This window comes from Cervus elaphus, chromosome 6 (assembly GCF_910594005.1).
Source record: "Cervus elaphus chromosome 6, mCerEla1.1, whole genome shotgun sequence".
NCBI lineage: Eukaryota > Metazoa > Chordata > Mammalia > Artiodactyla > Cervidae > Cervus > Cervus elaphus.
The window spans coordinates 37,884,805-37,912,417 of record NC_057820.1 but is presented as its reverse complement, the minus strand read 5'-3'; the positions used below and the strand labels follow the sequence as shown (position 1 = coordinate 37,912,417).

Genomic DNA, 27,613 nt, shown 5'->3' with positions numbered 1-27,613 from the left:
TATGGTGTCAGTTTCCAAAATGTCTATTTACCTTCTGATAGGAGAATTTGGGACCATTGATGTCAGTATTAAAGAAATTACAAATAGCATAGATTCAACTACCAATATTTATAGGATAAGGATACCTTGGCTATCTTAAGTCATATAGCAAAGAATTTAAAATTGCATTTGTTAAAATTTACAGACTTTAAATCTTCACCATAATAAACTCAAGGAATCCTGTTTTGCGTTCATGTTAGTCTTTCTTGCAGTCCTCACATATTTAGACACTGCTTCTAAAGTTAATTTTTAGATCAAGCCAAAACTACTGTCCAAAAATGTTAAGTAGCCGTGTATTATTTCTAGAAATAGATGGTTGAATGCAAACTTCCCAAGAGAACAGTGTTCAAATGATCCAGTCAGTGAGCTTTTTGAGGACCCAGCTAATTTGTTTTTCTCTTGAGGTAGGCAGCCACAACAATGGCCCTGGATTGTTTGCATCTCCCAGTATTCACACACTTGTATAATCTTACCCCCTTGACTGTGAGATGGACTTAATTCTGATGAATAGAATGTAAGAAATGATACGTAGTCATTTTTGAAATTAGGTTATAAAAAGTCTGTGGCTCTGCCGTGGGTGCGCTCCCTCATGCTCTCTTAACTTGCTGGTTCTGGGAGAGGTCGGTCTGAGATCCTGAAGCAGGCCTTTGGAGGATCCTACCTGAGTGAGCTCAGAAGGAGATCTTCCGAGCCCTGCCAAAAACTATGTGAGTGAATTTGGACACACATCTTCTGAGGGCTGAGAACCTTGTGAGTGGACTTGGAAACAGCTCTTCCCAGCTGACTCTTGATATGACAGCAGTCCTAGCTGCCACACTGACTGAAGCTTTGTGAGAGCTGCTGAGGTATAAACACTCAGCTAAGCACTCCCCTGGGGACTCAGACAGTAAAGAGTCTGCATACAATGCAGGTTTGATCCCTGGGTTGGGAAGATCCCTTGGAGAAGGAAATAGCAACCCACTCCAGTATTCTTGCCTGGAGAATCCCATGGACCGAGGAACCTGGTGGGCTACAGTCCATGGGGTCTTAAAGAGTCGGACATGGCTGAGTGACTAACCTCTCTTGAATCACTAACCATTAGAAACTATGACATAATAAATGTCTGTTATCACACAATATCATGAGAATATCATGCTAGGGGTATGCTATCTAAGGATGATATTACATATTACTGTAAAGTTCTTTCTTAAATCCTGCCCTATTTTTGGGGAATTATCAGGCAATAAAAATTGTTATTCTCACTAGTGAAAGTGAAGTTGCTCAGTCATGACCGGTTCTTTGTTATTCTCACTAGTCAGAGAGTAAAAATAACAACCTTGAGAGGAAATGTGAGTTTGCATTGTGATAAAACTCTTAAATGGCCAATTGGGCACATAAAATATGCTTATATGAATGTCTTTCTAAAACTCCAGACTTTTCAAAAGTTGATTTCCTTCTTCATTTGCCCATCTTTAGTGATGGTGATAAAATTAAGACAATCAAGCCTGAGTGACTGCTCTAGCCCTCTGTAAGAAAGGTCACCCAGAGGAGACTCAGTTCTGTTGAGATCGGGGCTGCCTCAAAAGGACAGCAGTAGACAGGCTGGTGAGGAGACAGAGGCCTTGATCTTCATGACTGCTGTCCTAACATTCCAAACTTACACCAATGCCCTTTGAAATAACCTAGTTTGATCCTTCCGGTCCATCCACATTGGTATGGTTTTAATTGGTCAGAGTCCATTGATATCAATCCATCACTCATGGCCTTTCTATATTATGGCTCTGGTACCAGGGACCTCTAACATCACTGATCTTTTTATTTGTATAAAAGGAGAAATCTTTCAACATTATTTATATAACTAGCACCTCCATGACTCAAAGCAGCAGCCTGCAGCCTCAGCTTTATTCCAATCTTTCACAGCTTTCTGAGTATATGGAAGTGTCAGTATTTTTATCTCTACCAATTTCTCATAGCTGAACTTCAGTGTGCATTTATGTATTATATACATATATATATGTATATAAAAACAGGCAAACATGATCATACACTTACACAAATACAAGATTTTTTATCTTTTAAATGCAGTGTAATAATTATGTGACAGTTAATAAAGTAGATAAATTAATAATTGCAGTAGTTTTGATATAAAATAGGTGATACTTTATATTAAAATGTACAGAAGCACATTAACTGTAGAATTAAATTAATCAGTTTTTCTAGCCCCACAAAATAGAAAATAATAGAAAGTTGTCTATTCACACACACTTGCATGCACATACATGCACACACACACACACACACACACACACACACAAACACACACACATGCACTTTTCTCCTTGGAGAACATTTACCAACAACATTCTATTATTTGTTCAGGTATTTGCATAAGTAAATCATCTTTAGCATTCTCTGATAATAGTCCCCCAGTGCATTTCTTGAGTTATTTTTAGCTGGGTGTTGACATATTATATGCTAGCAATTCTCAGCTTGCATATGTTTGAAAAATGCTGGTTTGAACAAGGTGAAATAAAAGTTATCATTTCAGGAAATTTTAGATTTTAATATGCTTATATGTACTATGAATGTGCAATGGGGGACCGCAGGTTGCAGCATTCCTTGGAAGAATGAATCAATAATTTTTTAAGAGAAAACATTTTTGGGAAAGGGAAAGAAAGAAAAGAGAGAAAGAAAGAGGAAGCAAGGGAAAAAGAAAGGAAGGATGAAGGAAAGAAGGGGAGAAAGATGAAAAGGTGACATATGTTACTTTTCAAATCAATTAAAAGACAGAAAAAATAGATAATTTGCTGGCTAGAATCTACCTAGCATGTTATTGAGCTTTTACAGATATAACTCTCACTTCATAAGTGGCTCTAGAGGCAGCTATTAATGCGAGAAAGAAAGAGGGGAGGGGAGAGAGGGAGTGAGTAAGAGAGACAGAGAGGGACTTACACTTTTTGAATGAAGCACTGAAGCATTTAGGAAAAGTAGAAAATTGCTGGAGGACACATTTAGCTCCTCTTCTAACTATCCAGCAACTGGAGGTCAGACTTGAGTGAGGTGCAACAATAAACATTATTCACTGCAGACTTAGGATGCGGCAACTGGTGAGAATACATGATGCATTTCCCCCACTTAGCCGTTGTGCTCAGACCTTTTATTTTATTTTACTTTTTTTTTTTGCATTAAACTGTATTTTTAATACAATTAAAAGAGCATTTTTTAACCTATTTGTAATCACAAACTGTGTCTTATGCTTACCTCAGATAAATTATGCAGATGAATCTCAGTAACAGAAGGCTTGTTTTATGCATATGGTGTTGAATATATTAGCTTACAAATCAGAGATTTTAAGTTGAACAGTCTCTAATATGTTAGCTTACAAATCAGAGATTTTAAGTTGAACAGTCTCTAAAAAAATTCATATATTCTAATGATCTCATACCAATTCTATAAATGAAAATCTCTGTACTGTTCTCACAAATCAATACCATAAGTACATGATAACAAACCACTGGATCAAGAAAGCTTGCCTTTCAAGGTCAGAATTAACAAGTCATTTAGCCTAGATCCCTCACCCTTTTATAGATGAGGAAACAAGTTCTGACAAGCTCAGTAGCCTGACTCTTAAGGACAGTCAGCAGTTACAGAGAGGATTACAGCATCTCTTTATGCAACTTAAACAAGACTATCTGCTACAATGCTTGCTAGAACTACTTTTCTTCTCTCTTCTTTATCCTAAGCACCATTCATATATTTAGTAAATCATCTTTTAAATGATCATATTGGGATCACTTAAAAAGTCCAGGGAACTTAACAGTCATCTTTCATTTGCTTATTTAATCTTGTACAATTCTTACAAAAGTGCTTGAAAGAATCTGAACACCTGTTTCTCCTATATACCTCAAGCAAAGAGTGCCAAATTTGGTTGAGTAGGAAAAAAAAAAAAAAAAGGAGAGGGCCTATCCAAGACCATCAAGACTGAAAGCAAACTGGTAAGTATTTGGAAAGTAGATGTCCAGCAAGTGCTGAAGGCTAGGTAGAGTACATGTCCTAAAAAACACACACCACTGAATACCCTGAAGCTCACTCCTATATGGCAAAATAACAATTGACTAAAAGTGGTAGGGACAGCTCTGCATTCTAGATACAGTTCCTTATACAGAAGACTCACAGAAAAGTGCTCCCAAGGAAGCATTCACCCTCTTGCTCCCTCAGTGATCACCACCAACCTCCTTCAGAGGAGGACCTCACAGAATGTCAGCGTATTTCTAGGATATACTAAGACCAGGCTGAGAGCGTCTACTTGGTTCAGATAGTTGATCCAAATAATTTAGGCTTGAAAAACAACTTTTCTCAAGAGATGAGTTGACTTTTGTCTTCAAATCTTGACTGTACCTTGCCTACAAAGGTATCAGTAACACCTATGGACTTTTGAAGAGAATATTCCATTATTTCTTTTCTTTCTTGAGAGTCGTTTTTTTCCCTCCTAGTTTGAAAGGTTTGCAGTACTTTGCTTCCATCGGAGCCAGAAAATTGTCCATTTCCTTTTGCCTATCCTTTTGTCTGCTCTGAATGGCTGCTTTCAAGTTATGCACTCCTTCATCAAGCCCCAACTCCTTCCTGCTCATTTCTGCTTCTTTAGCCTCTTCCTGAGGCCTCCTTTTCCTTGCATTCATCTTCTCTTCGATTCTTTGACGAAGGCATTATAGGATGGGGCCTCTCCAGCATCAACGGCTTTGTTGAATAACGTGCCTTATCCTGGGTTCCTCTGCGCATTGCACACAGAGCACAGACTCCATAATCTGATCCATGTCACCCTTGAAGTCCAGACAGGCCTCTTTAATATCAGTCAGCTCTTCTTCAGAACCTTTGTATGTCTCCTCAAAATCCTGAATGTCTTCCAGAGATATCTTTTTAAAGAGTAATCTCCAATAGGCCTCCCAGTCCCGCTCTTGGCTGAGCACATCAGAACCCTCGTCCACTGTTCCCTGTTCATCGTATAATGTTCTCTGTTCTTCGTCACCCAGAACGGAGTAGACCTTCCCAAGGATTGAGCTGGACCAGGGCGCAGCCGGCGGGCCCCGGGGCCTGTGTCTAGAACTGTGTCGGGAACTGTATCTAGAATGCAGATTTGTCCCTACCACAGTTGCTACGCCTCGGAGCATCCCGGAGCCGGAGCGAATCCGCTCTACGGCCTCCGGCTGCGTGGACAACCCACCAGAAAGCTCAACGCTGAAGAACCGCTGACTTCAACCCTCCGCCACCCCCCGCTTAGACCTTTTAAATAAATGTCATTTTTGTCTTACAAAAACGATCTATTAGAATACTTTATGATATAAAACATTTTTATATCATAAAATATTCACTTGATGATGTAAGCTTTCTTGATGAATAGGTTCTTGTGGTTGAATATTGATAGGTTCACAAAACATGATCAGTAAATGGTTGTTTAATACAATGGCTGGAATCCCGAAAGTGTTCATGAATTTCCTTCTCTGCTGAATCCATCTCTTAATTCCTTCTGCAGGATTAGCAGTATCTCCATGGCTAATCTCATACCCTCCTTATTTCCCTCCTACACTCTTGTCCCTATCTCATCTTCCTGCATGCAGCTTTATCCCTCTACAACCATTTTCTACCTTATCATCAGAATTTTTTTCTCAAATGAAATCTGATTATGTTGCTTCAGTGCTTATCTGGAGTGGCTCTCTGTTACCTACAGGGGAAAGTCTAAGCTATTATGTTGTGTCTATACGTTATTGTAATAGTTCAATTATTTCACAACTTTATGCTTTTCTACCTCCCCTTCCTGGTTTAAAATGCCCTCTCTAGTTCTATGCACTTGATGAGTTCCTACAACTACTTTTAAAAAATTGAGATTTTTTTTTTTTGAAGAAACATAATGGGTAAAAGCTCCTTAAGGTGTACATATAACCTTTTTAGCAGGCTTGTTTTCAAGATGAACCCTTATTTACATTCTTAAAGACATCTTCATTTCTTTTTTGTTCTTTGGAGAAAGCTTTAAATCACATCAATGACCTTCAATTATAAATAGCCCCCATGATTCTAGGAAATAAAATAAAAATATTATTAACCAGTTCTCCAACTTGAGAGACATAAGAGAGTTCAGAGAGAGTAAGAACTCCAAGTGTTTAATGAAGATATGAAATGTGAAACACCTAGTTAAGTAGTTCTTAATAATAATTATGACCAACCCAGTATGGTGCCAATTGGTATTTTATTATGCTATAAATCTTGTAGCCACTTTCCTACATAAATACTACAGTGTGCAATTTAGACTATTTGCTGAAAGGGCTTGCCAGAAGCTACACAAAGGAAAAACAAAAACCAAAAGCCAAACAATTACTTTTAACAACAGAGGAATTCCTTCTAACACCTCACTTTCCAATTCAGCTAGCACAGTGTACGTTCATTTTTCCTGAGCTGTTTGAGATATTTATGCATGTAGTATTCTTGAGTGAATTAATTGAGAGGAGGGAATCATGGCACATAAAGAGAGATGATTTGGTATTATAAGAATGTCAGTCACTGGAGGCACTACAAAGACTGAATATATTATCAAATGAATGTTTATCCGCAGTTACATCAGTCAAAAGATATAGTCAAATCTATACAGGCCACCTTTATGATTGTCTTGTGCAGACCAAAGCATAGATTTTCATTTCAGCAGCTTTGCTTGGGCTAACTTCTGTAAAATGAAGCATTTCTCGTGGCTATATTTCTATCCACTTCCCCTCTAAATGACAGTGGAACAGTAGGTACTTTTTTACATGTATTAAAACATTTGAGCTCCTTCCCATGGGAACTGCCATCTTCCAATAATTTGCCAAAATGACTTAACACAGAGAGAGGAGAGGCACCTGCTGTGTGTTTTCTAGGTCTTTTAGAAAACACGGAGTTGTTCTTTTGGCAATTTTCAGGAAAGGTGATATGGTAAACATTAGGGAATGGACACTGTTCAGAAAGAAAGAAGCCACAAAGGCTACCCTGGCAAAACTGGGAGAGTTTGGCGTATACCCAGCGGGCTGTTAGCATTGCTGTAACAAGTTAAGGGCAATATCCTTGCCAAAAGAAAGAAAGAAGCCAAAAGAGAAAGATATCTGGGTTCACTTGAAGCCCCAGCCTGCTCCACCCAGAGGAGAACAGTTTGTGAGCACCCATGTAAAGGGCCTGAGTGACTAGAACCTATTCCCTATGAATTCATGGATTGTAAAAGTTACATTTTTCCTCCCTTAATTGAATAGAATGTAGTATCTTCTCCCCCAAAGAAATACTTAAAGCAAACCTTATGTCCTAATTGATTAGGTAATATCTTTTCTATTAAAATTTAGTGTTTTTCTTGCTTAAAGAAAAAGGAGCTTGAGCTACTCTGTGGTTTGCACAGAACAGGATGATTTAAACATTGTGCTGCCCTTCTGGCTCAAGGAGCCGGCATGAACACAGAGTGTGCTGAGTGGGCCAGATACGGTTTCTTCAAGTCATTTTGCTCTTCCATATTCATAGAAAGCCTCCCTTGTTTGTCAGATCTATTTACTTCCTTCTATTATTTTTTTTTCTTGTTAATTATTAACATCCATTTTCCTTACTAATCTCTTCCCTCTGGATTTTTTCTTTAGAACTCCACTCATATTTAGCCAACTTCACTCATATTGTTTACCACTCCTGGAGATGAGGAAAAGATAAACAAACATAATTGGAGAGATTAAAAAGATAAACCAGAAATCTAGGGATAGAGCTAAAGAAGCCAGAAATATAATGGGAAGCAAATTGTAGAGATACAGCTGAAGCTTTTTCTCTCTAGAGGAAAGAAAATTCAATTCACAGATTAATAACTTGTTCTCCCTTCTGCCCGATACAAATTCTTCTAAATCAATGTGTGCTCAACCCTTTCTTGTAAGTTAGGACTCAGCTATAAATTGCTTTCTTTGAGGGGCTTTTCTTAATTTTCCCAATATAAAATGATGCCCCTTCATCACATATATCACATCAACATTTTTTAATGTCTGTACATCTCTTGAGGTTATCTGAATATACTTGATATCATCATATATTGGCTTTCTCCTTCAAATAAAAAGTAACCTCCATGGGGACTAGATTCTTGTTTTTTGTTTGTTTGTTTGTTTTAACTCTGTCACTAGTATCTAAAGAAAAGACATACTCTTTATAAAGGTAGCTGTTTCTCTTCATAGAAAGGTATAATTTAATTAGAGAGTGGAATAACTAGGAAAAAACTTAATAGTACAAAGTACCTTGTGAGCCATCAGTCCAGGTTCAAGGATGAGAGGAGTTCATAAGGATAAAAACATTTGGGGAAGTCTTCATAGGGGATGTGAACATTAAAAGGGCCTCTGAACAGGCAAGGAGAAGAAAGAGCATTCCCAGGGAGGGGAATAACACGCACAGAGATACTGGGGTAAGAATTAGCCTTAAATGCTACTAAGTGGTTTATTTCACATTACCTACTTCTAATTTCTGTCATGTAAGAGTTCCACTTAAGATTATCCTCCTGAATTTTTATAAATATGAAGCTAGATCTTTAACACCATGACTTCCTCAAGGAACTGGGTGTAAAACCATCCCTTGTCTTTGTGCTCAAGGGCAGTGCTCAGTTAGCCTGGGTTCAATGAAGTGCTGTCTTTCTGACAAGACAGATGAGGGCAAGAGCGTTGTGAGGAGCGTTGTCGATTGTGTGGGCTGGGGCTTTCACACCAAGGGTTTGTCAGACTAGTCTGGATTTCACTTGCAAAATCTTAAGCACATTTTTATGAGGATGTCTACCCAGACTGGCAAAAAAGTTTCTCACTCGGCCAGGCCAGAGTTATACACATAGCCTTCACTCAGCTTTTGATTTAGAGGGTGACTGTCAATTTACCACTTTCTCCATCAGATAAAGCCCCTGTCTAAGGATCATTTTATTCCACATGGTGTTTAGCTAGTGGAAGGGAGGCAGCTAAGAACAAAATTTTCCACATTGGGGAACAAGGAATTAACACGACTCAATATTTTCTTGCGACTAACTTTGATATCATGTATTCATGACTTTGTGGGGATGCACGTGTGTGTTCTATGTTTGTGTGTGTGTGTCAGCGTGTCTTTTCCTGATCATTTTCTTCTTTTATTGCCATAACGACAGAACTTTGCCCTTCTGGGACTGCACAGTGTCAAAATAGAAAGCAATCCATTTTGAAATGGCTGTTTCAAAGAATAAATGCCTGGTGGAGATGTTGCCACCAGCAGGAAGAAAAAGAATACAGATAGTGAACTACTAAATATCTAAATGTTGCAGCCATTTAAGAACACTGAGACATTAGCAATATTGGGATATTTTGATTTACTAAATAACAAGGAAAGTCTATACTGGAAGCATCATTTTCTTGATTTTTCTCTTGGCCACATCCTGTAGTATGTGGGATCATATTTCTCTAACCAAGAATTGAACCTGTGCCCACTGCAGTGGAAACACAGGTTCTTAACCACTGGATCACCAGGGGAGTCTCCTTGATTTCTCATTAAAAAAAAATATTAGGGCTGACATAGAGAGGTTGAGAGTACCACAATACTCAGAAAAGATAATCTTTTGAAAGTTTCTATCATTATGAATGGCATTTTTAATGGCTATTACTGATGTCCTTAAATTTTCTGTAAAACACTTTTAAAAATTATGATGATAAACTGAATATTGGGTTAACTGTTATTTAAAAATCTTTTCCCAATGTGCATATACTCACATATGTTCAAGTATATGTTATTGTGACATATTTCTATAAATGTACTGTGGAGTTTCTAAATACAGTTCAGTTCAGTCACTGAGTTGTATCCAACTCTTTGAGACCCCATGGACTGCAACACGCCAGGATTCCTTGTCCATCACCAACTCCCAGAGCTTGCTCAAACTCAAGTCCATTGAGTTGGTGATGCCATCCAACCATCTCATCCTCTGTTGTCCCCTTCTCCTCCTTCCTTCAATCTTTCCCAGCATCAGGGTCTTTTCCAATGAGTCAGCTCTTCGCATCAGGTGGGCAAAATATTGGAGCTTCAGCTTCAACATCAGTCCTTCCAATGAATATTCAGGACTGATTTCCTTTAGGATTGACTGGTTTGATCTCCTTGCAGTCCAAGGTACCCTCAAGATTCTTCTCCAACACCGCAGTTCAAAAGCATCAGTTCTTTGGCACTCAGCTTCCTTTGTGGCCCAACTCTCACATCCATACATGACCACTTGAAAAAAACCATAGCTTTGACTAGATAGATCTTCACAGCAGTCATTCAAAATGAAGAGTTACTATCTATGATGAATATTGGGTGACATTTTAAAAATAAAGATAACAGCAATATTTAAATCTTTTTAGAGATATTTCCTTTAAAAGAAGACATTGGAGAAAAAGGTAAATTAAGCAACCGTATTCTGAGTTTACATTAAATGTAAATGGTAAAGCAGGATAAAACAAATAACCAACTTAGTGTACTTGGTTTAATAAACTCATAACTTGGAAATGTGTCACTGGTGCTTTCAAAATATCAACAATTTTGTGTGAACATTTAAAGAAATTGTGGAGAAATAGCTATAAAATTTTAAAAATTCAATCCCAAATGAAATATATTTACTTTGAAATGTTATATAATTATTTCAAACTACTGGATTTGATAAAACAGAGAAAGTAAAAATACTGAAAAGATTTCTAGCATTCAGACATCATTACAGCATATCTTCCCAACTGTGATCAAAGATTTACAGGCTAAAGTACAGAACTGTACTTAATTGTCTTTTTGTTTATTCATTTATTCAATTTTTCCTGCATTTAGAATTTCATTGTGCTTGTTAATAGAGCATTTAGTTAGCTGACTGAACTAATTAGTTTATTTAGCATGAGTTAGGAATTTCCTAATTGCTTCTGGTTGGATTTGGGCCAAAATTTCCATGCTTTCTTTCATAAAAGAGGTTATGGTCTGTTTACTAGTTCTGGCTCACCTAAATGTTAGATAGAACAATAAAATACATTTGTCTTTTATGACTACAGTTTTGCTCTCTGAATGTTTTCTCACTGTTTGTCCATATTCCCTGTATTTACTGATACACTTGCATCCTCAAACCCATCTTCTCTGCTCTTTGTTCATCACTTTATATAAGGTAAGTATTTCACTTGTTAACAATAGCTGTGATTTTGGAATGGTACATCTTTCCCTGTTAAGAGAAATCCAAGCTTTAAGTAGCTACTGGTATAGAATTGGGGGAGCTAGGAGTGAATTGTGGTATTTAGGAGTGTCTGTTTCATAGGGGAAAATATTAAAGGAAAAAGGAAAACTAACATTTATTAAATCCTGTTATAATGTATGGGCTTCCCAGGGGGCACTAGTGGTAAAGAATCCACTTGCTAATGCAAGAGATGCAAGAGATGTGGGTTTGATATCTGGGTCTAGAAGATCCCCTGGAAAAGGAAATGGCAACCCACTCCAGAATTCTTGCTGGGATTCTTGATGGGGTTGCAGTCCATGGGGTTGCAAAGAGTCAGACATGACTGAGCACATTATTATGTAGTAGTTACCCTGAACGTGCATTTATCTGTTTTACTTTATTTGATATTCAAAACAATCCCATGAGCTGGGAATTATTGTCATCATGTTATAAGTAATATATATTTTTGGTAATGAAATCTAAAAAATTTACCTGAGATGGCTGTGGAGATATGACAACACGCTATAAAAAAATTCAGGCTAAATAACTCAAGAGTTCCGTGATGGTAATGCAGTCCACTTTGTAAAGGGATGTTATATAATCTCTTTATGTTGCCCTGTGGGAATTGGCAACTAGGGAATTGACACAGGAATGTGGATGCTTGGGCTAATGCTAATGTTGTGAGTAATACACTCTTCTTCTCTGACCCAAGAGTCTCTTGTCTTCTGCCTGTGTTCACGAAGCTGTGGAAAGCCAATTTGTTAGGTTCCAAATACAGTAAAATTGTGCACTCTTTACAGTTCTTAACAATGACTTCATAATTTAACTGGTAGCTTTATTTTCTTAGTGGTACATGAAATAATGGTATAGTGAAAAAGTAATGGCTTCTTGGATTCAGTGACCTGTTGAATCTGAATATATATTCTAACACTTACTATAATTAGCATCAATGACATCCATACTTTCTCCCTAAGAATCTTGTCAAATTTCAAGTTCTTAAGTGCAGAGCTGACCAGAATATGGTGTGATCCCAATATTTTCTTTTTAAAATTAGACCTAGAGAGAAATCTCACATTAGCTTTAAAGGTGAGCTCTTCTTAAACCCTGCTTGAGTTCTGCTTTGGAAAGCAGATTCCCAGGTGGCATTAGTGGTAAGAGAATCCACCTGCCAATTCAGGAGACATAAGAGATGTAGGTTCAATCCACAACTGAAGTGACTTAGCACACACTCAGTTAATCAACTCATAGTGTCATTTTCTCTTTCTATTGCCACCTCGATATAGTCTGCTGAGAAACTTCCTTGGAGGAAATTTATTTGAGAAAGCTGGCTTTAGGAGTTTCTGGCTATGATACTATCTTCCTTACTCTTTCTTAATGAAATCTACAGGATAATTTATAACTTGAGTGAGAAATAACTGTGAAAGAGCCGAGACACTCTGTCTTTATACATCATCTCCCTGTGGACAAGCATCATGGGAAGACACAGCATCATTCAAAGGTTTTATGGTAGGCACAGAATTAAGAGTAAACAGTATGAATGTCATTATGTTGTTTACTAGCATCTGATTGGAAAAAAAAAACCTACACAAAATTAGCAAAAACCGTTGATATCCTTTCCCTGGGATGCCAGTTCCCAGTGTATCACTTGTCCCATTGGCTTACACCTTATCCCAATGGTTTCATTTCTTCAGCATAAGTGCATTAGTTTTGGACATGAGAAAAAATTCAGGCTGTTGAGATATGAAAGGGAGGAGACTGAGAATTTCTGAAAAAGATAAATGTTTCCTGTGGGCATTGTTCAGAATGGGCATTTGGAGATGTCTGGAAATGGAGTAGTCATTTTCAACTATGTCCAGAAGTAACCTGCAGACAAGGTCAAAATATTCAGAGGTAGCAAGATGGAAACAGTAAGCCTCCAAATCACCAGATGCCAATTCTGTCACTCTATGTATGTGCAGCAGGTAACTTTCATGGGCTAACCCTGTATGTCTTTTTTATTTTTTGCCTTCCTTCCCTGGCAGGATTTGAGGGGAGTAGTGGGATAGAATAAATTTGAGTAAAAGTTGGTGATATATGGCTCTCACTTATTTCTTATCAAAGTTCTTTTCATTAATTGTCAGCCTAGATTAATTCTTCTCTAGGTGAGAAAAGAGATATCAGTTTCCTTAATTCACATGTAATCACTGATTGTTTTTTTTTTCTTCCTTTCTGATTCCAGGCATAGAATTATTTTAATATTGAAGATGATTACCATAGTGTTCTTTTTCTTCAATGTCCTTTTGAGGGACAGGAAAAGAGTATTGAATGGAAATGTAAATAGACCAGTGTTTGATATAACAAATTTCTAACAGCCACAAATGTATGATCTATGTATTATATTTCTATGTATGTCATTAGCCATTATTGTTGTTGTTGTTTAGTCGCTCAGTCGTATCTGACTCTGTGCAGCCCTGTGGACTGTAGCCTGCCAGGCTCCTCTGTCTGGGAAATTATCCAGGCAAGAATACTGGAGTGGGTTGCCATTTCCTTCTTCAAGGGATCTTCTTGACCCAGGGATCAAGCTCACATCCCCTGTAGGTCTCCTGCATTGCAGGTAGATTCTTTACCACTGAGCCACTGGGAAGCCTTTCTATATATGTCATTAGACATTACACTTTCCTATTATTTTTGGAATTTTAATCATTATTCCTCTAAACAAACTATGGCTTCATGCATTTCTTACTCTATTTTATGTAATTTCGTTAGTTCTTATAAATTTTATCATACTTCTTTACTTTCATAAATGTATTATTACTTTTGTTCTATGGTAGCTGATTGAAAGTTACAACATATTAGATATTGAAACTCATGTTTTTCAGGCCATTGCTCTTAATGGACTTACTATCTTATTGAATTTTTTTCTGTTTTACACTTTAATAATTTGTTCTTACTGATAATCATAGAAGTTATAAGTAAAAAAATAATTCTCCCATTTCATCCATGCGAGGTGCATTGTTCTATAGGGAATAATTCCCTTTCAAAATCACAAAAGTGCCTCTGAAGATAGTTTTGTACAATTTCTTTTGAAAGGGTCTTTTGAAACACAATATTTCCATGACCACATATAATTTCCTGAAGCCTTTACATAACAGGCTAAATGGTAGCTTTTATCTCACTTTCTTGATACAAGTTTTCACATGTCTATCATAGGTTTTAATTTTCTTTCAGCAACTTTATTTTTTAACTTCAAATAATAGTAGAATTCTATGTCACTTCCAAGCCATTGATCAGGCTATTATAAGTAACACTTCATTCTCCATCATGATTCTCTGCTACTTTACTTCACACTCACCACAGTTATAAATGAAAGAAGGGTCGGAGTGAGATCACTGCAATTGCTTTGAATATGGGTGAATAGTGACCTTTGCAAGGTGGAGCCAAAGCTTGCTATTTGAGGATGGCAACAAATAAAGAGACCTGTTAATTTTAGGGTGCCAATCAATAAGTGAGCCAGAGCAAGTTAAATATTGAGGATCAGTGAACAGGCCAGCAAGACTAAATAGATTTGGAAATACGTTTGAATTGAGTTCTAGATCCAAGAAGCTGTCACCATTATTATTTGATAGGGACTGAAAAGTCCTGCCAATACAATAAGATAGTACATAACTGGTTAAAAAAGAAAAAGATTGTCATTATTTACAAATAATATAGCTATTTGTTTGAAATTGCATCTCACGTTAAAGTCCTGAAAAATAGTGGCTTACAAAATTGGTATTTATTATTACTATTATTATTATTGCACATAAAGAATACTAGGGGTAGAATTTTACTATTGATGAGTTTTCCTGACATCATCAGAGGATGAAACTTCTAGTTTTTTCTCCTTCCTTAAGGTGTGATTGTGTTAATGTTTTCAAGGTAGCTACTGGACAGGAAGGATGAGGACAAAGGAAAAGAAAAAAAAGAAAGATGATACTAGATGAGTCCGTCCTGCTCTTTAAATACTCGCAGCCCCCCTGGAAAGTCCATTTAAAAATTTCAGCTTATATAGACTGTGTCCCATGATCTTCTCAACTCTCCAAGTGAGACTGAAAAATAGCATTTAAAACTGCAGTGATATATCAAATAACAGAGATTTTTTAATAAAAGAGAAAAGGATGACTATTGATTAGGAAAAAAACAATGGTCTCTGCCACAATTAAACATTAGAAAACCAAAGAGAATCAACTTAAAACTCTTAAAAATAATGAGAACGTTTACTATATGAATTATGGTTAAGACAGATACACAAAATCAAAATGCATTTTTATATGCCAGAAGTTGAAATGTAGAAATAATAACAGGTACAAAGTAAACTGCAAATACTTGAAAATTACTCTAAAAATTTCACAATACTTGTTTGAAGCTCTTCATACAATTCTCTAGAGAAATGTAAGAACATATTTGAATAATTATAGACACATATCATATTCTTGGATGAAAAATAGAATGTTTTCAAAATATCAATTATTTCAAAATTAGTTTATTGGCTTAGTATAAAGCTGATGAAATGCCAATTTCCCCCCTCTTCAACTCGATTCTCAAAATTAACAGGAGAAATAATGACAGATTATTAAGATGGTTTTAAAATTGTGACAAGGATAGATTTGCCCTACAAAATATAAAAGCATGCTATCATGTTATAAAGGCAAAATTACACAATTATGAATATATCATAGTACCAAGCAAGCTTTAGAAACCAGATCAATAGAACAGGTTGTCATGAAACAAAGTAAAATATATTCATTTATTGTATTTATCATATTTTATCATTTTCTTAGAATATAATATGGGCTTCCCAGGTGGTACTAAGATATCATTACAAACTATTAGGAATGAAGTACAGATTTTTCAACAAATACCTGAAAAAGTGTACTTAAAGATAATCAAATCAGGCCATCTTTATTATCCAAAATGCCCAAACTCCAAATGAATTGAAGTGTTGAAAGCAAAATACATAAAAAATAAATAATAAATGAATTTTAAAAATCTACAAAATGCTGTTAATTCATGATCTTAGACCAGAAAGGGTTTTTTGAGAAAATTGTGTCACAAGGAAAGGCTGATAAGTTTGTTAGATTAAAAATTTTGAAACTATCTTGATGTTAAAATATCAATGCCATAGAAAACACTTGAATGTTCAGAAACATATTTGAAATAAACATGACAAAGAGGATATAGAGACATGATGACTGAAGACCAGACACTGGGAGATGGAGTCCAAGTTACAGAAATAACTTAACTGGCAAGTATTTTGTTGATATCATAATATAATTAAGCACCACAACAGTTTGTGGAAAAAACCTTAATTTCAATTTATATAGGACTTGTAATTGGCAGGTTTTTATGCAGTATTAATAGGTTTTCTCACTATGGACACATCCATGACATGTGCAATATTTCACCACCCTTAATTATAGTAAATCATTGCTTAAATCTCATAAATTCTGATAGTACAATTCAGCATCATTTGCCCCAAAGTATATGTGAAACATCAGGTATACAAGCTTGTTCATCTACTTTATTATCTCTCAAGTTCTGTTACTATGTTCTCTCCATTGGTGTATTTTAGCTTAGTATATTTTATTGCTTTGCTGCCATCGAAGAGACTTCTAGAGTTCTCATATTTCTGTGTATTCTTAAAGTGCCTATGTGCATATATTTTATTTTGACAACTGTAAAATGTTTGCTAACTACTTGAAAATTATTACATTTTGGAAAAGAAATCCACCTTTAAATCAAATTGAATATGTATGGATCTTTAAAAGGTCTGACCTTATTTGAACAAATGTTACCTTAGCAGAACAGTTGATCTGAAGGAGAATCAATTTTGATAAAAATCACTAACTTCAAAAGAGAAGTCTTGTATTTGGAAATGACCATGAAATTATTTCTTTGAATTCTAATAATGCATATGCCATTAGAAAAATGAAATATTTTTACCACAGAGAAGACATGGAAATGTATGTGAGAATTAATTATGTAATAATTAGTTTCTTGCTCTTAACATTCATTAGTATTATTCATGGAATAAATAGACCTTATATTGCCAGAATGAGATCTTCTAAATTCTATGAAATGTTTTAAAGGAATAACTACCTTTATTCTTAGGGAAAATTTTTCTTAACTCAATTAATGGCTTTATTTTGGTTAAAGTTAATTCAAGATCTAAACTGGTCACTTTTCTGGATATATTATTTTTGAACATATTAGGGAATGAAATACTTCTTTCAGATAAGAGAACTACTTGTAGGTATAACTGTAAAATAATATATCTTTACTACTCTTAAAACAGTGGCAAAAATTCTCACCTACCATATTATCTTACTTGTTGAAAGTAAAACTGAGTCATGTCTACACAAGCTAACATATTTAAGTGAAAACTAAAAGTTTATTTTAAACTGTGTAAATATTTGAATTAAGCAAATATGTGGAGTTAAGAAAATGGGCCCTAACTCGTTGCTTATGTATTACACAAAATTTAACAGCAGTTAAATGGTTGAACTTTCATTCTCTTCCACATTTCTAGCTTGTGTGAAAGTTGCTCAGTCATGTCTGACTCTTTGCAACCCCATGGACTGTAGCCTGCCAGGCTCCTCTGTCCATGGAATTCTGCAGGCCAGAATATTGGAATGGGTAGTCTTTCCTTTCTCCAGCGGATCTTCCCAACCAGGGATCAAACCCAGGTCTCCCACATTGCAGGTGGATTCTTTACCATCTGAGCCACGAGGGAAGCCCCATTCTAGTTTAAACACATTTTTATACACATATTTTAACATTTAATAGATATTTTAATAAGTTAAATGAATTTGTCTTTTCAAAAACATACCTTGTTTACAGGAAGATGCCTTTTCCTTTAAGAGAAGATATAGGTGCATATAATACTTCTTGTGGTGCATAGACTGTCAGAGTTTTATGATTATGAGTTTGAAATGATTAAATGAAAGCCATTCCTAAGTTTCTGTAGTTTGAGAATGAGAAGAAGGCAATTTAATGGGCTTTTAAAAGAAATGTAATGATGTCCCTGTTTGGCTAGTGTAGTTGTGTTTTCTGCTTAGACCTTGAATTAGTTTGCTAGTGTTTCCATAACAAAGTAGCATGTGCTGCATCATTTGCCTTGGAAATGAACAGAGATCATTCTGTTGTTTTAAGATTGCATTTCCAAGTGCTGCAATTTGGACTCTTTTGTTGACTATGATGGCTACTCCATTTCTTCTAAGGGATTCTTGCCCACAGTAGTACATATAATGGTCATCTGAGTTAAATTCACCCATTCCAGTCCATTTTAGTTCACTGATTCCTAAAATATCGTTGTTCACTCTTTCCATCTCCTGTTTGACCACTTTCAATTTGCCTTTATTCATGGACCTAACATTCCAGGTTCCTGTGCAATATTGCTCTTTACAGCACTGAACTTTACTTCCATCACCAGTCATATCCACAACTGGGTATTGTTTTTGCTTTGGCTGCATCTCCTCATTCTTTCTGGAGTTATTTCTCCACTGATCTCCAGTAGCATATTGGGTACCTACCAACCTAGGGAGTTCATCTGTCAGTGTCCTATCTTTTTGCCTTTCCATATTTTTCATGAAGTTCTCAAGGCAAGAATACTGAAATGGTTTACATTCCCTTCTCCAATGGACCACGTTTTATCAGAACTCTCCATCATGACCCATCCATCTTGGGTTGCCCTACACAGCATGGCTCATAGTTTCACTGAATTAGACAAGGCTGTGGTCCATGTGCTCAGGATGGTTAGTTTTTGGTGCTTGTGGTTTTCAGTCTGTCTGCCCTCTGATGGAGAAGGATAAGAGGCTTATGGAAGCTTCCTGATGGGGGAGACTGACAGAGGGAGTCTGGGTCTTGTTCTGATGGGTGGGGCCATGCTCAGTAAATCTTTAATCCAATTTTCTGTTGAGGGGTGGGGCTGTGTTCACTCCCTCTTATGTGAACTGAGACCAAACTATCCTGGAGGTAATGGAGATAACGCAACCTCCTTCAAAAGGCCTCATGTGCCCACTTCTATCCTCAGTGCTCCCAAACCTGCACCAGGACTCCACCAACCCACACCTTCACCAGAGACTCCTGGACACTCACAGGAAAGAAGTTGAAGTTGAACGGATATATGAAGACCTGTAAGACCTTCTAGAACTAACACACAAAAAAGATGTCCTTTCCATTATAGGGGACTGGAATGCAAAAGTAGGAAGTCAAGAAACACCTGGAGTAACAGGCAAATTTGGCCTTGGGGTATGGAATGAAGCAGGGCAAATGCTAACAGAGTTTTGCCAAGAGAACGCATAGCAAAAACCCTGGTCATAGCAAAAACCCTTTTCCAACAATAGAAGAGAAGACTCTACACATGGACATCACCAAATGGTCAATGCTGAAATCAGATTGATTATATTCTTTGCAGCCAAAGATGGAGAAGCTCTATACAGTCAGCAAAAACAAGACTGGGAGCTGACTGTGGTTCAGTTCATGAACTCCTTATTGCCAAATTCAGACTTAAATTGAAGAAAGTAGGGAAACCACTACACCATTCAGTTCAGTTCATTTCAGTCACTCAGTCATGTCTGACTCTTTGAGACCCCATGAATCGCAGCATGCCAGGCCTCCCTGTCCATCACCAACTCCCCAAGTCCACCCAAACTCATGTCCATTGAGTCGGTGATGCCATCCAGCCATCTCATTCTCTGTCATCCCCCTTCTCCTCCTGCCCCCAATCCTTCCCAGCTTTAGGGTCTTTTTCAATAAGTCAACTCTTTGCATGAGGTGGCCAAAGTATTGGAGTTTCAGCTTCAACATCAGTCCTTCCAATGAACACCCAGGACTGATCTCCTTTGGGATGGACTAGTTGGATCTTCTTGCAGGGTATGACCTAAATCAACTCCCTTCTGATTATACAGTGGGAGTAACAAATATATTCAAGGGATTAGATCTGATAGTCAGAGTGCCTAAAGAACTATGGACAGAGGTTCCTGATATTGTACAGGAGGCAGTGATCAAGACCATCTCCATGAAAAAGAAATATACAAAGGCATAATTTTTGTCTGCAGAGACCTTACAAATAGCTATGAAATGGAGAGAAATGAAAGGCAAAGGAGAAAAGGAAAGATATACCCATCTGAATGCAGAGTTCCAAGGAAAAACAAGCTGAGATAAGAACACCTTCCTCAGTGATCAATGAAAAGACATAGAGGAAAACAATAAAATGGAGAAGACTAGAGATCTCTTCAAGAAAATTAGAGATACCAAGGGAACATTTCATACAAAGATGGGCACAATAAAGGATAGAAACCATATGGACCTAATAGGAACAGAAGATGTTAAGAAGAGGTGGCAAGAATACACAGAAGAACTATACAAACAAGATCTTCATGACCCAGATAACCACGATGGTGTGATCACACACCTAGAGCCAGGCATCCTGGAATGTGAAGTCGGGTGGGCCTTAGGAAGCACTATGAACAAAGCTAGTGGAAGTGATGGAATTCTAGTTGAGCTATTTCAAATGCTAAAAGACGATGCTGTGAAAATGTTGCATTCAATATGCTAGAAAATTTGGAAAACTCAGCAGTGGCCACAGGACTGGAAAAGGTCAGTTATCATTCCAATCCCAAAGAAAGGCAATGGCAAGAAATGCTCAAACTACTGCACATTTGCATTCATCTCACATGCTAGGAAAGTAATGCTCAAAATTCTCCAAGCTAGGCTTCAACAGTATGTGTATTGTGAACTTCCAGATGTTCAAGCTAGATTTAGAAATGGCAGAGGAATCAGAGATCAAATTGCCAGCAATCGGTGGATCATCAAAATAGCAAGCAGCTCCAGAAAAACATCTATTTCTGCTTTATTGACTATGCCAAAACATTTGACTGTGTGGTTCACAGCAAACTGTGGGAAATTCTTCAAGAGACGGGAATACCAGACCACCTGACCTGCCTCCTGAGAAATCTGTATGCAGGTCAAGAAGCAACAGTTAGAGCTGAACATGGAATAATAGACTGGTTCTGCATTGGGAAAGGGGGTACGTCAAGGCTGTATATTGTCACCCTGCTTTTTTAACTTATATGCAGAGTACATCATGCAAAATGCTGGGCTGGATGAAGCACAAGCTGGAACCAAGATTGCCGGGAGAAATATCAATAACCTCAGATATACAGATGACACCACCCTTATGGCAGAAAGTGAAGAACTAAAGTGTCTCCTGATGAAAGTGAAAGAGGAAAGTGAAAAAGTTGGCTTAAAACTCAACATTTAGAAAACTAAGATCACGGCATCGTGGTCTCATCATGTAATGGCAAATAGATGGGGAGAGAGTGGAAACAGTGACAGACTTTATTTTTTGGGGCTCCAAAATTACTGCAGATGGTGACTGCAGTCATGAAATTCATAGACGTTTACTCCTTGGAAGAAAAGTTATGACCAACCTAGGCAGCATATTAAAAAGCTTCAGAAACATTATTTTGCCAACAAGGGTCTGTCTAGTCAAAGCGATGGTTTTTCCAGTAGTCATGTATGGATGTGAGAGTTGGATTATAAAGAAAGCTGAGCACTGAAGAATTGATGCTTTTGAACTGTGGTGCTGGAGAAGACTCTTGAGAGTCCCTTGGACTGCAAGGAGATCCAACCAGTCAATCCTAAAGAAAATCAGTCCTGAATTTTCATTGGAAGGACTGATGCTGAAACTGAAACTTCAATACTTTGGCCACCTGATGCAAGGAACTTACTCATTTGAAAGACCCTGATGCTGGGAAAAATTAATGGCAGGAGGAAAAGGGGACTACAGAGGATGAGATGGTTGCATGGTATCACCAACTCAATGGACATGAGTTTGAGTAAACTCTGGGAGTTGGTGATGACATGGAGGCCTGGTGTGCTGTAGTTCATGGGGTCTCAGAGAGTTGTGCATGTCTGAGTGACTAAACTGACTGACTGACTGCATTGTTTGAAAAACAGAAATTTATTGTCTCATAGTTTTGGAGGCTAGAAGTCCAAGATCAAGGTATCATAAGGTTTGATTTATTTTGTGCCATCTCTGTGATTTAGAGATACCCATCTTCTCTTTGTATCTTTGCATGTTCTTTCCTTCATACCTTCCTGTGTTTTAAATCTTTTCTTCTTATAAGAACACCAGTTATGATGAATTAGAATCAACTTCAATGGCCTCATTTAACTTTAATTACCTTTTTAACAGCTTTATCTCCCAAATAATCACATTCTGAGGTACTGGGAACTAGCACTTCAACATATGGAGCTTAGCTCATAACATAACTCAGCTCATACCTTCAACAAGAAATGAGTCTATCTGCCAAAGGAATTTAAACATTTCTGTCATCATCATGGTAGGCAAAACTGTGATGACAATGATAATGCTGACTAGGGAATAAAGAATATAGTTTGTAATCAGCACAGAGTAAGAAAGCTAAAATTAGAGTGTATCAATACCCCACCGTTCTTTTCAATCAAGGAAGCTGGAAGTCACCATTTTGGATAACATATTGCAAGGAAGGAAACTGATATGGTTAGTTCTACTAACTTAAGGTGTGATAACTCTTATGTTTTGTTATTAGCCTACATACCAGAATGCCCAAATGGTCCTAGAAGACACCAAGATCGGGTGGCAAAGACACCAATAATTAGATGGCAAGTGCTTTGGTCTTATAAAGTGAAGTGCTACATACTTATAACAGACTTACAAATGAAGAGGTCAAACTCAACTTTGCGATCATTGGTTCACTAACCAGCTCATGCTCAAAGGTTGAGCTTGGGAATTAGAAGGAAGAATTTTTTCAGGAGAGGCTTATACTTGTTTCACAAGAGGTAGGAGAGATTATGCTTTACCTCACCTCAAGCCATGGGTGATGTTCTTGACTATGGTGCCTGCATTTTGGGAGCATATTGAACTATCAAATGCATATCTAAACACTCTCCCTCCTTATATTCTCTCAAAAAGTTTAGAGGACAGAGGCTGGCTGAAATGGCCTATAGCAGCAGAATAGAGTGTTGTATTAGAACAGTAACTGCACTGTTAACTCCCAACAAGATAGGCCAAAACTATATGTTCTTTGTGGACCAAAACTGGGCTATATACACAAGAAAAAGCTGGCCATGGGCTCACTTAGGTACAATCCAAGAGTGTGAGACATCTCAATGGGAGAGAATCCAGAGAACCATAATGCTACTCTGAGAAAGAAAGGGATAGCTTTAAATACATTCCTGGTCCAGAATGTACCATGACTCTCCTAAGAGTATTAGCCATATTTGACCTTCCTACTAGCATCATGCCTAAGTTAGGGAAGAGGGGAAACATTAAATTTGAATTAAGATTTCTGAGTATTAGATATAATAGACATTTAAATTGCTTGTGTGTGCAAAGTTGCTCTTTGCAACCCCATGGACTGCAATCCCAACAGGCTCTTCTGTCTATGGGAGTTTTCAAAATACTGGAGTCTGTTTCCATTTCCTTCTCCAGGTGATCTTCCCGAACCAGGGACAGAACCCAGGTCTCCTGCATTGCAGGCAGACACTTTACCACTGAGCCACTGGGGAATTGTATAAATGAGATTAAACTCATAACTAAAAATGAATTGAAAGCTTTTATTTTCTGAGTCAGGATATAGGATTTAAGGCCTGCCCAATATGTCACTCGGTGATAGGAAACAATCAAACCTGCAGGATAGCTTTGAATGCATACTAGGGAGAAGATGATATTGGTTCCTGAATTACATGCAGGTCTCCATTGTTTAATTAATGCTTGTGTGTGTGCTCAATCACTTACTCATGCCTGACTTTTTGCAATCCTATGGACTGTAGACCTCCAGTCTCATCTGTCCATGGGATTCTCTAGCAAGAATACGGGAGTGGGTTGCCATTTCCTTCTCCAGGGGATCTTCCTGGGAAGCCCTAGGTGATTCCAAGTGGCCCAGTGGTAAAGAATCAGCCTGAAGATGCAGGCGACCTAAGAGACATGGGTTCAATCCCTGGATGAGGAAATGGTTAAACAAAATTAAATTCTGCTGAAGTCTCTGGAATTATGAAGGTATTCTTGTAGGGCTCCCTTCTTGCTGGATTGTCCCAGAAACCTGACAGGGTTTCAAAAGGTAAAAAGTCCACCTTCTACATACTTATGGATTTGGATTTACCTTTCTGTGTTTCTTTGAGTTACTGTGACAACTTCCATGTGTTTCCATGGTTGGGTCTTCACTATCTGCAGTACATGAAATTTGTCTAGGCTCTAGTTCCCAGGAGAAGCTAACATGACCCCTTGAAGGTGAAGAATTGTACTTGTTTATGGTATTTACCACTCAGAAAAGTTCAGTTAGATTACAGCCTGTGGTCTTCTGTGGTTTTTAGCAATATGCTTAGACATCATTGACTACACTAAAGCCTTTGACTGTGTGGATTGCAGCAAACTGTGGAAAATTATTAAAGAGATGGGAATATCAGACCACCTTACCTATCTCCTGAGAAACCTGTGTGCAGGTCTAGAAGCCACCGTTAGAACTGGACATGGAACAACAGATTGGCTCAAAATTGGGAAAGGAGTACGTCAAGGCTGTATATTGTCACCCTGCTTATTTAACTTCTATGTAGACTACATCATATGAAATGCTGGGCTAGATGAAGCACAAGCTGGAATCAGGATTGCTGGGAGAAATAAGAACAACCTCAAATATACAGATGATACTACCCTAATGGCAGAAAGCAAAGAAGAACCAAAGAGCTTCTAGATGAGGGCAAAAGAGGAGAGTGAAAAACCAGGCTTAAAACTCCACATTCAAAAACTAAGATCATGGCATCCAGTACCATTACTTCTGGCAAATAGATGGGGAGAAAGTGGAAACAGTGACACATTTTTATTTTCTTGTGCACCAAAATCTCTGTGGATGGTGACTGTAGCCACAAAATTCAAAGATGCTTGCTCCTTGGAAGAAAAGCTATGTCAAACCTAGACAGTGTATTAAAAAGCAGAGACATCACTTTGCTGACAAAGGTGCATATAGTCAAAACTATGGTTTTCCCAGTAGTCATGCATGGGTATTAGGGTTGGAACATAAAAAAGGCTGAATGCTGAAGAATTGATGCTTTCAGATTGTGGTGTTGGAAAAGATTCTTGAGAGTCCCTTGAACAGTAAAAAGATCAAACCAGTAAGTCTAAAGGAAGTCAATCCTGATTATTCATTGGAAACACTGACACTGAAGCTGAAGCTCCAATACTTTGGCCACCTGATATGAACAGCTGACTCATTGGAAAAGATCCTGATACTAGGAAAGATTGAGGCCATGAGGAGAAAGGGGCAATAGAGATGATATGGTAAGATGGCATCATCGGCTCAAAGGACATGAGTTTGAGCAAACTCCAGGAGATGGTGAAGGGTAGTCCACGGGTGTGCTCTAGTCCTTGGGTTACTGTAGTCCGTGGGGTTGCAAAGTGTCAGACATGACTTAGCAACTGAACAACAGCAACCTGGATATCATTTTCATTCACCCTGCCATCTTTCATGCGCTGTACCATAGAGTCCAGCAAGATGCTTTTACTGCTGCCATTCATCCTAGATCAGACAGATTTCACGTGGCTGCTATTCAAGGATGGCAGTCAGTAATCCTGATTCCCTCCCACAGAGGTGCAACCTTGTCATCCCTGCCCTAGGTCTCCCATCCCCACCCACTGCTAGTAGATATTCATAGAGAAAGGTGCAGAAACAAATGACAGCTCTCTCAGTCCTCAATGAATCACTCTACTACGTCAACTTTTCAAAGAACTGGGGCTTGATTTCTTTCCTTTCAACAAATACATTTGCAAATAGTAGTAAGGTCCTTAAAAAAGAAAGTATACATCTTATTGTAGACAGCCTGGGGCCAACTATAACTGGGGCCAACTTGTAATAGGAAGTAACCGTTTGAAACTTTCATAAAGAAATCCATACCAGATCAGAATAGAAAGAATGATCTTAACAATATTATTTAAAGATCATTAAGTTTCCTTACTGAGAAAGTGAAACAGATTTGAGAATTTTCTAAACATCACATTCACACACACACGCATTGTATTCTAAATTTTGTTTTCTCAGTATGTGATCATAATGCATTCAGTTTCAGTAAACACTTTTACCATCTTCATAAAATGATGTTAAAAAATTATTGGTTTAGGATGTGGCCATCCCACAGGAGTGAAATCCATTTGATATGTTGTCTGGGTTGAAGTATATTAAAAAAATCTGGCCTCACAGATATCAAGTTAAAGAACGGAGAACCCCAGACAACTTTGGACCACATTTTGAAATTCACTGATGTGCAGTAAATTCAAAATAATTAATTTAGGAATTAAAGGACTGCCTTCATTTAGAAAGGAAAAGAATAAAATCTGGAGGAAAAAAAGAGGATCACAGCAGAAAAAAAAAAAAGCAGAAAAAATATAATCAGAAATGAAAAAGAAGGTACTGACTAGATCCTCATAAATCACATAACTATTCCTTTTTCATTCTATTTTGATGACTCCGCCCCACCTCCCCCCACAAATAAGGCAAGCCCAGGCAGCTCGCAGTGAAAATCCAACAGCGAGTCAAAAAGAAAGCTGGATCAAACTTTTGTACCTAAACTTAGAAGAACTGGAGAATCAAAATATATTCCAGAATAATGTATTCAAGAGGTTAAATTCCACCTGGTGTCAACATAATGGCAAAATACATTCCATGGTTATAATTGTCTATATTAAGCTAGAAAACTTAATTATGACTGGCAGATGAATTTTTATGTGGAAGCAAGTGTATTTGTAAAAATATTAAAAAATGCTAAGAAAGGTAGATAGCTATCTAAATTTGCATCTCATTTATTAAATATTAAATACTTTGGAAAGATGGGCTGAATTTTCACTAAGACTTAATTGATCTTGACTGAACACATGAAAGTCTTCAGCATTGATAAAATTGATCTGAGGAGTTAGAACCAGGACCAATACATAAAGTACTCTGGTAAGCAATATTCTCTAAGCAACAATTAGTTCCTTTCCAGCCCTTCAGATATTTGCTGTATTATAAACTCAACACAAGAAATAGGAGTACAGAAAACAGGAACTAATTAAGCAAAACAAAGTATAAACAATTTATAAAGAAACTATTGAGGTTGGAGTGGCTGAAGTGTATCATGGATATCATCTGTACAACATAACTTTATTTATGAGTTTTCACAGCTTTTAAAAGGAAACAGAATATTATAGTTTAGAAGTGAGGAAACCCTAGGAAAAATGTGCAGTGCTCTATTCTCTATGTTTTCAGATATTTTCCAGAAAGAAATGACAACCAAAATAGCAAAACACATTTACCAAACCTCCATATTCCTTACCTTGTAGACAGTGAGGTAGAGAAAAACAATAAA

At 37.3% G+C, this 27,613-nt stretch overlaps 1 pseudogene; it reads right to left on the bottom strand.

The window, feature by feature from the left end:
• Positions 1-4,463: 4,463 nt before the first annotated feature.
• On the bottom strand, positions 4,464-5,186 carry LOC122696646 (annotated as a pseudogene).
• Positions 5,187-27,613: the final 22,427 nt, after the last annotated feature.